This window comes from Vulpes lagopus, chromosome 7 (genome assembly GCF_018345385.1).
Source record: "Vulpes lagopus strain Blue_001 chromosome 7, ASM1834538v1, whole genome shotgun sequence".
Taxonomy (NCBI): Eukaryota; Metazoa; Chordata; class Mammalia; order Carnivora; family Canidae; genus Vulpes; species Vulpes lagopus.
In genome coordinates, this window is record NC_054830.1 from 44,479,951 (window position 1) to 44,493,799 (window position 13,849).

The following is a 13,849-nucleotide window of genomic DNA, read 5'->3' on the forward strand; positions in this document are numbered from 1 at the left end:
CAAATTAAGCTGTAACATTCAAAGTCATTTTATACAAAGAAGATTCTTTTCCTATCACCTATAATACCTAGTGGAAAATTTTACCCTGCACTTCAGTCTGTCTCTGGTGCTGATAGAAGACAGGATGAATCAGCCCCACACAGGATATTTATTAGTGCCCAGTCTGCTCAAGCATCCAGTAAGCTTACAAGCACAGGGAGGAGGCTTGGAAACACTTCAAAGCCTGCCGACATTCAGATTGCTTCTGGTGGCGGGTGGATTAGTATTGGTGGTCTGTCCTTAACCACACACTTCACCTCCATATGTCTCAGCCCTCTTCACCTTTCCCTCTGACTGTGACAATGAGAATATTGAAATCAATAAGTTCACTCTCCTTGCTCCAAGTACTCAAGTGCTTTAAAATGAAAAATGGTTCGGGGGAAGCAGCCAAGCAGAGGCAGGGGGGACATAGGTGGAAGTTAGAACTGGTACTTTCTACAGTCTAGAAGAGAAGAGAGAAAAGACAGGGGACTAGCAGTACAAATACTTGGGTCTTACTCTAGTTTTTCACTACTCAGTAGTGAGGACAGGTAATTTTAATTCAATGGGCTCTGCAATCCCTCCTCTGTAAAGTAAAGGCATTGGTCCAAATAAACAGCTATTAATCTTTACAGTTCTAAAGACTCTAAACATATTTTTTGTGATTACATGTCAGACAGCTGGTTTTAGCTTTCTTCATTCATCTCTTTCATCAAAGCCTCCCCCACTGTTACCCTGTTATAATACATTCTTCTAACACAATTCGTAATTTTAAATCATTCTGTACCTTTGTCTCCCCTGCTAGATTAGAAGTCCCTTAATGGCAGAGACTTCGTTTCAGTGTCATTTTGTTTCCAATGCTTAAAACAGACCACACATATAAAGGTTTATTCAATAGGTGTTTTGGAACCAAACTGCTGCATTAGCCTCCTCACTTGTATTAGTCAGGATTTTGGCTAGAAATAGAGAGCCCATTCACACTGGGTAATCGAGGAGTCAACTAGGAGGACAATTTACAAGGTCTAGGAAGAATTAGGGTAAATTCACCATTGAGGGATTGTGAAGCATCCTGGGACTACAATAGCAAAGAGTTACTCTCCCCTTCTAGCCCTCAAGGGGGTGAGGGAGAGGGAGCAGTTGCAGGAACCTGAGAAAGGGTAGCTAACGCCTATGTATTGAGAGTGAGCTGCCTGGCAGGATATGGACCTTCTGGAGAAAGGCAGGAACCGGGGACCTATATGCATCCCAACCTCACCCTCCTCAGCTCTTCGAGCCTTTCAATCTCCTGCCAGTGCTTTCATTGGTTGAGCAGGAGGGAAAGCTGAGAAGATGGTAGAGTGTCTACACCTTCCATCAAGGTCAGCCTCCAGGGCACAGAGCAAGGTGAACAAGGGTGAAAAGTAGATCCAGAAGGGTAGACAAACAATAGCCAGCATGTGATCTCCCTACCCTCCTTCCAAAAGGATGCTGAATGACACTAACCTTTCAGGTAACTTCTTTACTCCACAAATATGTAGACATTTCCTCAGCAACTCCAAATACAGCAAATATACCCACATACACAGGTTTACACATTGCTTTATAAGTGTTACCTAGTTTCTAGCATAACCTTTTTTTCCTCACCAACCAGATTGTAAGCTGCCCATGGGCAAGGACAATGTCTTCTACCTTTCAGGCCATGTCTAGTCCATGCTTGCTATCCATACAATGAGCACTCAATATTTATAACTTGAATGACCATCTTTCACCAAGTTTTCATATATCAAATTATAGAGTTATCTCATGTTAGCAGATTTGTAAATCTCCAGAAAGAGCCTAAAAAAATAGTGTGGCTAATTGCCAAGTACTGTGTTTCTGTTGAGTGATGACCATGAGTTTCTTCTCCTTAGAAAAACTGGCTTTGGATTTCACTCTACAGTAGTTCCCAGACTTAGTTTATTCAATATGTCTTTATTAATATTCAGAAGGAATAAAGTGCTGTACAAGGCATTGTGGGAAATGAAAGGTCAATTTGACTTATATTCTGTTCCAGGGAATTTAGAGTGCAGTGGGAGAAAGTATTGATGTAACGAGGTGGAAAGAAGGAAAAGAAAACCCTCAGAAAAACATTTTTTAAAAAAGACATGAAACGTTCAGAGAGTTCTAAGCAAGAGCAATGACTTTGGTGGAAGAAATTGAATTGATATCCTTTGGGTGAGGTCTTACAGAAAGGTCTTTGGTCTGAAAAGAGGAGAGAGAATATGCTCTGTGCATATACCTTGAGGCTTTTAGGGAAAAACAATTCTGTTGGTTTTCCTCTGAGTGAAAGCAAAGTGTCTAATGGATATACAATTGGGAAAACAATATGCCCGAATCAGATAAGGAGGGCCTTGAGTGGCAGGCTGAATCTCAACCACATTTCTCTAGGCAATGGGGAGCCAGTGAAGGATTCTGAGCAGGTAATGAGAGCTGGAACTTCAAGGAAAAATAATAGCAAGTGACAATGCTTTGCGAGTTCTCTGTGCCAAGCAGTGCTCTTGATATTGTTCCCCAGTGGTATAATCAAGGGGGAAGGTAGGAGGAACAGTCAGCTCCAGGACTAATATTGTTTAGAACTATAGGCATACGAAAATAAAAAGTATCGAGACTTTTAGTTGGTTTCATTATTCTTTCCAAACTCTCTATAGACAGTGCATCCTTCCCCTTTCTGGCTCCATCTGGGGCAAACCATATACACTTATTAACTCATTCAATCTTCAAAATATCCCTGTGAGGTAGTACCTTTATAATTGCCAGAGAGGCACAAGAAGATAAAGTGATTTTGTCAAGATACGAAAGCTAGTAAATGGCAGAGCCAGGATTTAAAGGCTGGCTCTCTGGCTCCTAAAACTATTCCAACTGTCCTGACAAGAACGTAATAACTTCTTTTAAATCAGGAGTTGTGCCTATTAAATACAGCTCCATGCAACGGCATGACAAATAGGGCCTTAAAGTGGTTATTTTATGACAATAATAGGCCTAAAATGATTAATTTTTCTATATACATCTAGAATCCTAAATAGTTCTATCCTAATTTTAAGTTAGTTCTATTTTGAGCCCCTATATACATAAGCCAGGGTGTTTACTAAGGATACAGGTGTATTTGACAGAAACAAAATAACTACAATTGTCTAATCAGGCATGTGGAGATAAGTGCTATGCCAGCTGCTATATGGGCAGGTCAGTGAGTTAACATTCTCAATGGTTAAGGGAAATCACTTCTTGCATTCTGACTAGACAGGCTATTTGCAACATTCCTTTTCAAATGGCCCAAGAACTATTGTTCAAAATGGTTGTTCTTAATATTAAAACCTTTGACTATTCTAAATGCCAAGGGCAAAAGCTCTTTGTCAGAGTATGTTTCAAGCATGATTAGGCATTACAAGAGAATTTCATATTATTAGTTCTTATCTTAGTGCACTTACACTGCACTTTGAATAAGAAACCCTTCTGATGGGGGGGATGAAATAATCATAGTTTCAACTATGGGGTTGCCTTCTGATTCCAGGTGTTCTCACAGCCTACCTACCATGCCTTTCTCTCCCAGCCTCACTCCTTTCCAATCACCACCATCTCCTCCACTGTCACCTCCAATGCCGTAGTACCCAGTGGGACCACTGACACTGTGGAAGTTGGCATGTGCATGAGGCCCTCAGGCTGGACCAAACCCCTAGAGATTAAAACAATAACAGCAGGGCACCTAGGTCGCTCAGTCGGTTGTGTCCAACTCTTGATCTCAGCTCAGGTCTTGATCTCAGGGTCATGAGTTCAAGCCCTGCACTGGGGCTCCATGCTGGGTGTGGAGCCTAGTTTAAAAATAATGATTATAAAAATAATATTAATAAACATAACCATAATAACAACAGCTAATACAATTTGGTGCTTACCACTTCACATGCACAATTTCATTTAATGCTCAAACTATTGCTATCCCCATTTTCACATGAAAAAAAAAAGACTCTGTTCAGTGAAATAGTCAAGATCACACTGTTCATAAATAGTAGCATGTGAATTTGCTGGGAGGTCTATGTGACTTCAGAGTCCTTGCTTCTACCCCCTCCACTACACAAAGTATTTCCCCTGCAGTGGTACAATCAGAGGAAATAAAATAACAAAGGAAAGACAGACAGTCTGAAAAAAAAGGGAGATGTCTGAAACAATTTCTGTAAGAAGCAAGAGTCCTAAGATAGTTGTTCCTTTCAGTGGGTGCAGTGGATGGGAAGGGGCTTTTTTCCTCTTGGAACAGAGTTGAGCATTTGCAAAATTCTCTGCACCCCTCCTGGGTCATCCTCAAGACTCTGGCTGGCTGATACTATTACCATTTTCTCAAAAAAAAAAATTATCAAACCAACCCGGGAAAAAATTTTTTTAATTAATTAATTTATTTATGATGGACAGAGAGAGAGAGAGAGAGGCAGAAACATAGGAAGGGGGACAAGCAGGCTCCATGCCGGGAGCCCGATGTGGGACTCGATCCCGGACTCTAGGATCGCACCCTGGGCCAAAGGCAGGCGTTAGACCACTGAGCCACCCAGGGATCCCCTAACCTGGAAAAATTAAATCATTTTCTCCAAAATATAAGAATCCTAGACTTCTGACCCTCCTCAGTAAGACCTTGGTCTATTTATTTAGTGCACAAAAACTCTTCTGCCTTGCATTAGCAAAGGAAGGTTGTTGTTTTTTTTTTTTTTTAAATGAGATTTGACCAACAATATGTTATATGAAACTCTCCAAATTAAGCCCATTTTTAAAGATAATTGAATGTTAAGTTTTTTACTTACTTAAGAGTAATTCCATTCCACCCACTTTGCCTATTAGCATATAAGACAGTCACAAGCACGCTCTAAATGTAGGGTGCTTCACCTACTCCATTTTTCTCCTAGTCAATATATCTTTTTAAGCAGAGAAAAAGATTTAAGAACATCAGATTTCCCTGCAAGGCAAATGCCAAATCTGAAGGTGCATTATAATGGTAAACATGTCCTCAATCTAAAATGAATATGTTTACTATCCCCCTTGGTTGATCTCATTTTAATTTTATAAGTTAAGTGTAGACCCACTTGCATCCAAATAATGCAGTGTCTACAGAGATCTTCCAACTCTGTCATCCAGATGCTCAGATGGCCTAGTTCAGGAAGAAAGATAAAGGAGTCGGGGATTTGCTTATCAGCAAGAGCATCCATGCAATAATTTCTCTCCTAAACAAGGAAGATGGCAGAAAAAATATTTTAATGCATAATAATCCTAAATAATTCTTAGAGGTTTCCTGGAATATTGATTTGGAAATGGTTCTTTACCCTGTCAGCACTCAGTAGGAGAAAGTGAAATAGTGATGTCTTACATAGGTGCAGAAAGGAGGGGCAGTTTTGGTAGATAAAACGATAATGCAATCAACCTGTCAATTTTTGCTGATTCCAAGGTTGAGTTTCCCATAAGCCATTCTCATTATTTGCCCCTGGTTGCATTTGTATGTATATTGTTTGTCTAGGTCTCAGAGTAATAAATGCAGTTTATAGTTTTTAAAAGAATGCTATGTTAATTCTTGTATATCTCTCCATTTGGTCTCTTTTTTTTTTTTTTTTTTCCAATTTGGTCTCTTTATCATCATCTCCACTACCAGTACAATAGTGCAAGGCAGTATCACTTCTTCCTTGGCTTTTAGCAACAACCTTCTAACCAGCCATCATGAACCAACTCAGCCCTACTAAGCCCTCTTCTCGCTATTGATAAAGGATTCCTTTTTAAATACTAGACTAATCATGCCATACCCTGCTTAAAACAAGTCAGTGGCTTTCCATAGCTTTCAAGATACAGTCCAGATTCCTTAACCAGGTTGACAAGCCCCATATACTGAGCTCTCAAATCTTCCCAACTTTATCTTTAACCACATTTTCCCTAGCTCTCTTGAGCTCCAGCTACAGTGGCCTTTCAGTTCCTCAAATGTGCCCTACTCCCACTCATCACAGGCTTCTGCACAGATAACACTATCTGCCCAATTATTCTCTTCCTTCCAACTGAACCTCCTCCACATTTGTTGAATTACTCATCTTTCTTCTGGAGAGCCTTTCTCAGGTGACTATGTAAACTGTGATCCAAACCAGGATAATTTTCAGAACTAAAGGGCTGTCAAGAATTAAGTTGGGACCATGGGCTAGGACCATCCCATTATATGTGCTCAAAGTAGCTCATACAGGTATATAGCTCTTTATCCTGAAGGAAGAGGAAGTAGGGACGGAAGAGGGTTAGACTGCCTTGTTTATTGAAACTCAAATTACCTCTCCTTCCCTATTCCTCTAATGACAAAGTACAACTCAATTTGTGGCCACCATATGTTTAACATCAAAGATGTGGCTTTATCTCTAAATTCTTTCATGGGAGAAAGCCAGCATGGAAAAAAGAATACATTCCTCATGTAAGTTCTGGGTGGAGAGAAACAAACACATGCTACTTGGATAGATATCCCAGTAGTATTTTCAATTTAGAGGTACTTTAATTGCCTTTTTGTGGTATTAAAAATAATATATGCTCATTATTTTTTTTAATTTTAAACAAAAGATATGCAGAAAGTAAGAAAAAAAACAAAAAAAAAAACACCAAAAAAACTTTCATAATCTAACCTTCTTTAATGAAATCACTGTTGATTCCTCCAATCTTTTTTCTATGTCTAAACATACTTCTGATATTTTTTAAATGAGAGTACTGTCCTGTAACATGCTTTTAATTTTTTTTCTGAATATACTATATAAATCTTTTGAGAAAGAGAAAAGAAGCCTGTGACATTTGACAGCTGGCTGAGTACTGTCAGCTATAACTTGATGTTCTCTGTGAAATATAAACAATTTTATTGAACATCAACATCAGACAAAACAATTCTGTGACCATGATGGATCAGGACAGAAACAAGACTACCTGTCCTCATGCTTAAACACAAACAATAACATGAACATTGTCCAAGACACCACAAAAATAACCAGACATTCCCTTTTCCTGACTAATATCAGTGACTGCTGCTTCTTTATCAATTATAGATTTAACCTTGCTTATCTGTCTTCCTTCTAGAAAAGATTTATTAAGATACACCTTCATGGAATTGTTCCACTGCTTGATAGCATACAAACCAGAGCAAAGCCCTTCTTCCTTAAACCCTCCCCCAAACCACCTGACACAAGGCCAAATCCCCTATAAATCATTTATTGAAAAAAAAAGATTTTATTATTTATTCATGAGAGAAACACAGAGAGGCAGAGACACAGGCAGAGGGAGAAGCAGACTCCATGCAGGGAGCCCAAAGTGGGACTCGATCCCAGGACCCTGGGATCATGGCTGGAGCCAAAGGCAGACACTTAACCATTAAGCCACCCAGGTGTCCCCTCATAAGTGATTTCTAACAACTTCTGAGGTGCCTCACCATTTCCCATGGTGAGGTTCTCCCTCCCTGAAATGAGGAACAATCTCAACTTGTTCAACTGCAGGTGGGTGCCTGGTGGGCATTAGCTGGATAGAGTTTGATGTTGATATTCACATATCTGTTCACTTTAAAAAAAAATCATTTTATGGGATCCCTGAGTGGCTCAGTGGTTTAGCTCCTGCCTTCGGCCCAGGGCATGATCTTGGAGTCCCGGGATCGAGTCCCACTTTGGGCTCCCTGCATGGAGCCTGCTTCTCCCTCTGCCTGTGTCTCTGCCTCTCTGTGTGTGTGTGTCTCTCATGAATAACTGAATAAAATCTTTTAAAAATCACTTTATGGTATTCTATTGCATGAACATATCATATTTTATATAATTGAACATCTGATACTATTTAAGTACTTCTAATGACAGTGCAATAAATACCTTTCTTTCCATATTTTTGTATAATTGCCTAGTAATTCCCTTATTATAAATTACTAAAAATATAATTGCTGGACTATGCTCATTTTCATTTCATTTTAAACTATTTTGTTATTATATAAAGGTGATATATTATCTTGGCAAAACATAATAAATCAAAAATTTTTAAAAAGCCATAGGAAATATCACCTCACACCTGTTAGAATAGCTATTATATTAAAAAAAAGTTCAGATGGTCATAAAGTTATAAACAAAAGGCCTCTTTCTCTCCACAATCCTCCAGTATCATTCCTTAGAGTTAACCATGTATATCCTTCTATAACTTTTGCCCAAATAAAAAATGGATAGGTTTTGACCACGTGTATACATATATTCCCTCTCACACAAAAGTATAGCTGTATATTCTTTTTTTGAAAAATGTTATATTATGCTTGTAATTAATTTTGACATATATTGCAACTACCTTTACACTCCTACCAACAGTGTATGAGAATATCTACTTTAAGCATGTAAATTTAGCATTTAAAGTATTAAAAAGAAAAATCTATGGCCTAACTCAGTTTCATTTTCTTTATTTGTAAAAGTCCGCTAACAATATCTTTTTTTACAAAGCTGTTTCAGACATTAAATGAGATGATATAAAGAGAAATTCCATGCATTTTCTGACACACAAAACATGTATGTGTAAATAATAACAATTGATATTATTATTTGGTTTATCTGCCACATTAAATTAGCACTATGTAATGCTCCCAGTTCTATTCTTTAATGTTAGGGAAATAAATCTAACATTTCAAACCTTAAGACCCAAATTACATTTTAATAGCAAGGGGCTAAGAAATTTTAAATGATGTGATTTGAGCTGGCTACAGTCTCTAGGAAAGAAAAATATCTTCCATATTATCTTGCTAATCAGTCCTCTGGCTACAATTTTTCTATTGATTTCTCCCTTGGAGAATTTGAGAATATTCTAATACCCAGAACTTTGGCACACAAGCACTTGATAAATGTCTCCAGATTCTATCTTAAAAAGCAATAATGCAATTTGGGTGAAAATAAAGATGTGGCTGAGTGGAGGCTCTAAGGATGAACGGGCAGATTTCATGGACCTATTTCCCTATTACAGAAAGAGATATTTATTGCCTGCAGCCCAGCTGAGGGACTGCATTTGGAAATGCCATAGACAGTAGTCTGTGGCTGAGGTCCTGGGGCTCAGCCCAGGATAAGGCATTTGGCAGGTTCAGCTCGAGAATGGCAGGAAGCCTGCTTTCCAAACAGCAGCTGCAAAAAGAGACAGAGTTTGTTAAAACTTATTTGGCCTCGTTTTCATCTCTCCCTGCACCCCTTCAGCACTCTCCCAGGCACAGTGCTGTCTTTGTAATCCAATACTGGAGAGCAGGGCAGGAAAAGAAAGGAAGGGGAAAAGGGAGGGTGAGGAGAGGCGGAGAGGGAGAATGGAATGAGGAGAAAAGGAAAAGAGCATTTAAGACATTGAGAAAGAGAAATGGGAGGAATCTGGAGAAAAGATTAGAATTCACTTCCAGACAATAAGAACCATGCTCTGGGGGTATTTGACAAAAATCTGGGGTCTTTCTGCATTGAGGCCTTTAATCCGAATCTATAGATGTCTTATTATTATCATTATGATTTCTTTATCAAGGTTATATATATCTATTGTTTTAACTTTGATGATAAATGAAAATGTTAAATAGTAACTTTCCATTTTAGGTAAAAAAGCACAGAAATATTAAGTAACTGTACTACTAATACTCCAGAAGTTGATGACCAAGGGGATATTAAGAAACAGATTCCCAGAACCCCAACCCAATGCTTCCTCTCCAATACCGGCCTTCTGATTAATTCTCTATGTTTTCCCATTTGTCTGGTGGATTGATCACACTATTATAGATGTCACCTAATTGACAGGAACAGCTTGATAAATTAGAGTGCAGCTTCCACAAACAGGTTGTATGGGTATGAATTTGGGTTTCATCATGCATTAGCTATAGGACTATAAACAAGGTCTTTAACCTCTCTGTGTCACAGTTTCCTTATCCACAATGACAGTATCCAAAATGGAAATAACAATAAGGCATAGTTAAAAAGGCTACTATGAAGATTAAACAAAATAATGCTCATGATGTGATTAGAATGGTACCTGACACAAAGTGAAGACCCAATAAATGTTTGGGGAAATGGTGGTGGTTATGCATTAGTAAATTTCTATCAGATTATACAGACAGGATTTCCCAGTTGCATAGCAGATCTTGAAAAAATGTTTTCATGATCTCTACTACATTTTTGATGAAAAAAGCAATTGAGATTTTCTGGAGCTAGGGAGAAAAGTTGCTCTAAGAAAATATACATCAGAGGGCAAACGTTGGTATTTCTATAGCTGAAGTTCCCAGGTCTCCAAAGATTGGGAAGTGAGAGGTGCCATGAATTCTACTTCACTAGGGCAACTCTACATGTCATTTAATGCCTTGGAGAAAAACGATCCCATCATATTAGTGGTTCTTTACCTTTACGGAGAAATTCATCTTTTCAAGGCTCTGATGAAAGCTATGGAAAAGAATTCACAAACATGCAAAATTTTGCATCCAATTTTAAGAATTAAGCCCCTATGAAATGCCAAGCACACTTTGGCAGATGAAGAAAAGATAAAAGATGTAGGCAAAAACAGCTCTGCCTTTCTAAACTTAAGATCTGCAGCAAAGTGGAGTTTTGATCCTAGATTATTCTCCCTGCTGACTTGCTACTTTGGAGTGTCAGCATCTCCTCTAACCTACTTAACTGGTAAGTGTGCACTTGAATATTAGGTCAGAAGTGAGAAATAGGACAGAAGTGGGGGGAGGAGATGTAGCAAATGTGTAGGCAAGAACCTAGAACCTTTATTATGCCTCCTTCAACTTTCTCACATGATAAGGGGGTGAAGAGGGGAACAAAGCTGGATGAATTTATAGGAACAAAGAAAGGCCTCTTCTAACCTTGTGATCTGTACTAAGAAAATCCAATCCTGTCCACATTTTCCATGAGGCATCAGTTGCTCTTTATAGTTGTTAAGACAGCAGATTATTATTAGTCCTATGGAAAATACTGAACCACAGTTGTTCTTAGGAATATCTTGCTGCTTAAACTTAAATGTCACAAGGTATTTGATCATAGTAGATGCCAACAGGGCAGGCAAAGTCCTATAGCCTGGAAAGCAAAGGGCATAAAGAAATGACAGAGGTACGCACAACACAGATCTGAGGATGCCACAGACAGGTAATACATTCTTTCTGAGAATAGTTATTTAGCTTTAGAATGTAGCTTCTAACCCTCTAATTGTCTTCCTTGCACTTGTTCTGCTAAGGCAGGCATTTCCAGCCTTGGATTACAACAGTTCCTTACCAATCATTTGATAAAGTTGCAAATAAGTTCCAGCACCTCTTTGATAATAGAAGTTCTCACCCTCTCTCTCACACCTTGCCTCCCTATGAAAATAAATTAAGCGTATCTGACTAGGCCTTCCCAAGGATCTGTTAAAAAAAAAAAAAAAAAAAGCAAAAAGATAAAGTGTGAATCACTCTATTTTATACATATATATGTGTATCTTTAAAATGTGACTGATTCATAGAATCAAAATACCTGATGTTGAAAGAATTTTCTAAAGTCACCTAGATTGAGACATTTGAGATAGCAGAATAATGATATGCAGATTGCCTGAAAAGACCAAGTTAAATTTCTTTTCGCCTTCCTTGCTTCGTTCTTGCCTTTCTTCCTCCCTCCCTCTTCTCCTTCCTTTCTCCTTTCCTTCTTTTCTTCCTTTCTTTCTAGTAGTGAGGTTTCATTAACTCGGACACACTGTGTACACAGAATAACTAGAATAAAGCTGATAAAACATTACTGAGCAGAGGGCTAACTCTAAAAAATAGATAAGGGTGGTTTAGAATCACATGCCAATCTACCCATCATTACTTCTGTACACATGGGTTTATTACATCCTAGAGGATTTGAAGGTACTTTTTTTAAAAAGATTTTTATTTATTTATTCATGAGAGACAGAGAGAGAGAGAGAGAGAGAGAGAGAGAGGCAGAGACACAGGCAGAGGGAGAAGCAGGCTCCACGCAGGGAGCCCGACGTGGGACTCTATCCTGGGTCTTCAGGATCACGCCCTGGGATGGCTGAAGGCAACGCTAAACTGCTGAGCCACCCGGGCTGCCCTGAAGGTACTTTTTTTCCAGTTTCCCTATAAGCCTCTTTGGCCTCTGGGTTTACTAGCCACTTTTCTTACTTTCTATGCATAGGACAAAATCTTCTTTGATCCAGACTACTCCTAAAATTCTGAATTAATGATGTCTGTGCAATGCAGGTTTCATGGGCATGGATTTCTATCTGTATGCCCCCCTCATTTTGCTTTAAGTCCAGCTTCTCTCCCGAGCTCTACCCATTTCTGGTTTCTCTACTGCAAGTCTTCAAACTAGACAACTTGTACCCTCCTATGCATGGATTTTCCAAAGGCTATGTGGTCATGAACATTTTCAAGGGAATGCTTTTTCCTAAAACTTATCTCCTAAGAAAGTATAATAGTCAGTATTGTGCCAATTGCCTTTCCATCTCCCCCCACCCGATTTTCTCCTTTTTTACAAAAAAAAACGACACAGCTCTCACCTATGATTCTTACTATCATAAGATTAATCAGGTTGTTTCCAATTCTTTGCTTTCAATAAATTTGAAGGAGAATTTAATGAACATGTCCACTAACACATCATTGAAAGTGAGTTTGATGATAGATTTTACGATTCTTGGCATGTATCTTTAAGGTGTTCATAGCACTGAGTAACAGTGCCATATTAAAAAAAACAGAGAAGTGACAATGAACTGATGTTGCATCATGTCTCATTCTGACATTCTAACATTCTTATTCTCAATATCAGAGCTAATTAAAAAAGAAAGTCAGCCCCAATTATCTCATTAAAAGATGCATTTCCAATACAATTCTATCTAGTGTTTATTGAAATGTATACTATGTGTATTGTGTGATCAATTGTCTACTACTTGTAACAGATAGTTTAATACAGAAGAGATTTTTAACATTTAGACTTTATAGACACAAAAAATTCTAATCTTTTTAAAATTTGAATTTATATGCACATTGGTGCAGTTGCTAAGTAAATAGATCAATAAAGCTTCCAAAAGAAAAATGTATCACTTTAGGATAAAATTCTGCGGGAAAATAGAATGGAAATGTGAGTTCAATGAGAAAAAGTAAGAATGTATATTTTTTCATTGTGTAAGAATAACTTATTCAAGTATATTATTAAATAGATACTGATGATCAAATCACTATGGTTTATAGGTCTGGGGTACAAGACATTTAAAAGAGATATGTAACATTTTCTTTTAAAACATTCATAGTGACAGAAATTATATTCTTTGTTTTAAACAAAATGAAAAATACTAGATGCCAATTCACAAATGTACAAGAAGGTAGTTTTGAAAACAAAATATTTGAAGAAATGAAAACATTACAAGTCCTTTGCTCTTGAACCTTGCTACTCAAAGTGTGGTCCTTGGACTCCATCAAGATCACCTGGGACCTTCTTAGAGCTACAGGTCTCAGGCCCCATGTGCTAAATCAGAATCATTTCACTAAGATCCCTGAGTGATCCATATACTTTTGAAGTTTAGGAACTGCTATATAGGATTTCTTCACCTGGATCATGTCTCAAAGTTAACCTATTATCCCCTTAACCTTCAACATTTCTCACCAGTTTTCAGTAACCCCTGGCTAGAAACCTAAGAATCCTCCCTGAAGTTTCAACCTTACATACTTACTCCATCACTCTTCACATCCAGTCAGTAGAGATGCCTAATCATGTTTATTTTCTCCACTAGTCACTGTGAACCAGGCAAAGAGAATACAAAGTTGAATAAGATCTATTCTGGCCTGCCTTGAGCATCTATCTTCCTGTGCCCACTGGTCTCTGCCCTCTGGTCT